The sequence below is a fragment of the Octopus bimaculoides genome, chromosome 3 (assembly GCF_046866305.1).
Source record: "Octopus bimaculoides isolate indiv1 chromosome 3, ASM4686630v1, whole genome shotgun sequence".
Classification (NCBI taxonomy): Eukaryota; Metazoa; Mollusca; class Cephalopoda; order Octopoda; family Octopodidae; genus Octopus; species Octopus bimaculoides.
The window spans coordinates 133153281-133158024 of record NC_142930.1 but is presented as its reverse complement, the minus strand read 5'-3'; the positions used below and the strand labels follow the sequence as shown (position 1 = coordinate 133158024).

The 4744-nt window shown below is 34.6% G+C and overlaps 1 protein-coding gene across 13 annotated transcripts in view; it reads right to left on the bottom strand.

The window, feature by feature from the left end:
• LOC106877319 (tyrosine-protein kinase CSK) overlaps positions 1-4542 on the bottom strand; it is a 354354-nt gene extending 349812 nt beyond the window's left edge. For 12 of the 13 annotated variants that reach the window (XM_089349669.1, XM_089349666.1, XM_089349674.1 and 9 more), the window contains exon 1: positions 4248-4542. The gene's annotated coding sequence lies outside the window, so the exon portion shown is untranslated. The remainder of the gene's footprint in view (positions 1-4247) is intronic. The other variant, XM_089349668.1, reaches the window with a different exon arrangement.
• Between the last annotated feature and the right edge of the window lie 202 nt (positions 4543-4744).

Genomic DNA, 4744 nt, shown 5'->3' with positions numbered 1-4744 from the left:
TCAACTTAAATATTTTTGTCCATTCAGAACCCATCCACCCGACAGAATAAATATCCTAAAACCACTTTGGCAATGGTTGTCCATGAGGAACACTGATGTTGGTGCCACGTAAAAAGCACTGGTACTGGTGTCACATAAAAAGCACTGGTGATGGTGCCACATACAAAGCACTGGTGATGGTGCCACATACAAAGCACTGGTGATGGTGCCACATACAAAGCACTGGTGATGGTGCCACATACAAAGCACTGGTGATGGTGTCACATACAAAGCACTGGTGATGGTGTCACGTACAAAGCACTGGTGGTGGTACCACATAAAAAGCACTCAGTACACTCTGTAAAGTGGTTAGTGTTAAGGGTATCCAACTGATGAAACCAAACCAAACCAGACTATGGAACCTGGTGCAATGCCTGGCCTTACCAGCTCCTGTCAAACTGTCCAACCCATGCCAGCATGGAAACTAGACATATGCTGATGATGATGATTCAGAACTCATTTGAACTACAATAAAATTCTTTTCTTCTTCCCTTCTTTTAACTTCACTCACTCATAAAGTTTATAAAATAGAAATATCAAAAAAAAAATTATTGTAGTGTGTTTCTAAATGACTACTTAATAGGATTTGTCTAACGAATCTTATTAGGGTCCCTGCTTTGCTGCCAGAATACTCACTTGTGTTCTGATTATGAATTTTCAGTCTACCAAGGTATATATTTCCTCACATTTCAGACATTTGATTTAATACAATTAGCAATACCTCTTTTTACAGTTCACATTTGCATATGTGGATATTTTTCTTCCAGTCTCTGTGTTGATATAGTAACCAGCATATATAAATTGATATACAGCACAACGACCGTCAATGCTCTAAGCTATTATGAAGTTTTTTATTGCCGTTGTTTAAATCAAACTTTGCCTTTATCAATAACAGCTTCAAGTTTTTCAAATGTCATTTGCTTTGAACAAGAATGATTGGAAATTAAATCCTTTAATTTACTACTTTTTATGATAATAAGTTAAGTCTGTCTTGACAACATGAAAAACCTCTTGATTACATGGATTATGTATCATTACAAAAGCTTCTATATGCATGTATTTTGTATACCATGGAGGATTTCATTAATATGGATTGAATTCTTTTATCTTTTACTTATTTCAGTCATTAGATTGCAGCCATGCTAAGGTACTGCCTTGAAGAATTTTACTCAAAAGAATCAGCCCCAGTACTTTTTTTTTTAAGCCTGAGACTTATTCTATCAGACTCCTCTGTTGTATAGCTAAGTTATGGAAATGTAAACACACCAACACTGGTTGTCAAGCAGTGGTGGGGGACAAACAGATAGACACACATGCCACAAACACACATACATATATATACAAAGGGCTTCTTTCAGTTTCCATCTACCAAATCCACTCACAAGGCTTTGGTCAACCTGAGGGTATAGTAGAAGACATTAATCCAAAGTGCTACACAGTAAGACTGAACCCAGAACCATGAGGTTGGGAAGCAAACTTCTTGCCACACCTGTTCAAAATTATTCCATAAGTATTTGCCTTGTACAATCTATACCATTTTGTATAAGGATAAATATTTTTGTTTGAGTAGAAATTCACTTGTTATTCTCAACAACAGTGCTATTCCTTTGACGAGACAGTATGGAATGTTATATTCTCTGTGTACTGGATGGCATCAGGTACTGACAAGTGTGTGTCTTTCTCATATATATATATATATATATATATATATATATATATATATATCCATTGGTCAGAAAAGTCGTAAAAAAAAAGCTTGATGACTCATGCTTAATGTGGACAAAATCGGTATAAAAATCTATACAACGATGCCATGAAACTACTACAGTTGTTATGTAAACATTTACCAAAAGATTATTATAAAACATGAAAGTACTTGTGAAAATACAAAAATAAAGTGTGAAAATCCAGCTATATTTGTATTTGATGACACACATATACACATGTGTGTATATGTATATATACATGCATGTATACATGGAGTGGATCTAATAAGTTAGAGGACCACATTTTGCTCCAGTGTTACAATTTGGGCATAGTTTCTGCAGCTGTATACTCTGCCCAATGACAATTACTTTTTTATATGGTATACTGGGCTTGTGTATGTGTGGCACCAACATTAGTGAGGTTGCCTTGTAACTCACAAGACTAAAAAGCTCTCTTGCCCAAGAAGGAGAATAGGAAATAAAGTGGTCATTTTATGTGATATGCTGAGCAGTTAATAAATGATAGGAGCGGCCAGAACAGGTTTGGTGTGAGGGAGATCCATTGGCTACTTTGCATTTTACATAGGTAGATGGGATTTTACAAAGGGAGATAAATAATAACAGTGATGAGTAGCCAGAACTTAGCCTCAAAAAATATACATGAAGCTGAATCAAAGAAAGCATGAAAGAGACTCAGCAGTGGTGGGTAAGGTTGCAGGAGTAGGAGAATGACAAGATGGGTAGAAACATGAGATGGAGGTGACTAATTGTAAATATGGAAGGGGCAGGGTTATTATGTCAATTGGGTGTAGCCGAAAGGAAAAGAAGTGGTGAGTGGCATTATAGAAAAGGTAATATGAAATGCTTTGTAATAACAGATTCTAATGTCATAAGTTGTAATAGCAGAATACAGTAGATAGGAGTGTGATGGAGGAATATATATGTGTGTGTGTGAGGGTGTGCTAAAAGTTCCTGACTTTAAGGGTGCCACCAAAGGCCTGACTGGAAGCCCAACATTCTGAGTTCTTTTACAGGGATTAGAGAAACTGAAGGACCACTGTGTGTGAATATGAGAGAGGAATATGTTGAATAAAATTATAATTAACTGATCCTCCTGTATTTTCTTTTACCCAAAGCCAGGAACTTTCAGCACCTCCTCGTGTGTGTGTGTGTGTGTGTGTATACATACATAAATATATAGTGTCCTCATCATTTTACTTTCCATGCTGGTTTGATAGGACCATTTTTCTATTATTTACATTTATTCCAGTAATTCTGATTCGTGCTATGTTGTGCATAAAACATATATATATAGTTTAACAAATGATGAGCTGTCCAAAATACATATATGCAAATGAAGCTACTCTACCGTTGATAAGGAAATTTCCGACTGCTATATATAATACTTGAATATTCTACGTTATTGATTGTCAAAGAAAACCGGGTGTCCTCTCAAAGGAGCAGCCAACAAACCATGAAACAGCTGCTAGGAGACTCTCTCACTCGGTTTTCCACGCAACAAAATCACAGATGGAATGTGTTTACATCCCTATTTCTCTCATAGCTAGGCTTTTTAATATTTATTTCAGTACTTGTGACATATATGTGCCTGTTGAATATTACGTTTATACATGTGTGTGTTCCATATTACCTTATATATTATGTATGCATACGATATATATATATATGGATATATATATATATATATATATATATATATATATATATATATATATATATATATATATATTTGTAAACTTAGAGCGTGTTTCTCTTTCGGATTTATGATTTACTGACGATATATATATACACACACACACACACACATACATACACACACATATATATATATTTAGCAGAAGCAACAGAGTGACTCAAGATCCGAGAATTTCGTGCATTGGCACTGATCAAACATTATATATACATATGTGTACATAACATAATACACAGACCCACACATATTGCATACATACACTGTATTCATACATATCTATTGTATTATACACATACATACATCAATTTCATGATAAATACACATATTACATTAAAAACACTTAGAAATATATTGCCTAATAGATATAGATATTTCAATATTAGACAGATTTCTATTTAAGACAGATACGGCTTCGTGTATATCCATAATGCATTTTATACATATAAATTGACATGTAACATTGTACACACGCACTTACGTGTATGTGTGAGTGTGTGTGTATGTGTGTATATATATATATATATATATATATATATATATATATATATATATATATATATATATATTGATAGAGGGGTAGAGAGCACTATATATACACCCAAACATATATTACATTAAATATATAAATACATACAGATCGCATTATATTCGCACATTACATTATACGTACATAGATGCATACGCACACATTATATATGTAATATATTTATAAACATACATAAAATATATGTACATGTAGTTTCAATTCGCACGTAAATACAAACAGTTGAACAGAAGATCGAAAATACCTGAAATACTTGCTGGAAATTGCTTAATTTTTTTAACAGGTGCTGTATAATCCGTAGAGTGAACAGACGTTGTTTAACGAATGGGGTGTTCCTCTTAATATGGACCTTGTTTTCTTTCCTTTTTCTCTTTCTTTATGTATTTTAAGCAAGGAAATTAATTTGCGGGAAGCTGGGTGTTTTTAAAAAAAAAATAATAAAACGGATTCCTTCTTAAACAAAAGCTTTGATAAGAACAGTTTCGGTGACGAAAGAAGGAAGGTAACGGTGGTGCTAACGATCTTCAGCTCGTAACTGTAAAGAGAGAGGCAGAGGAGCGGGAGGAAGAGATATAAGGTGAATGAGGGAGGTAGAGGAGGAGGAGTTGTAAGCGAGTGAGATACATAGAGAAAGAAAGCGGTAGAGACGGAGTGAGTGAGTGAGCGATATAGACAGAGAACGAAGGAGGAAGGGAGTCGGTGAATGAATGAGTGAGGAAGACCGCTGCTTGCTTCGTGTTT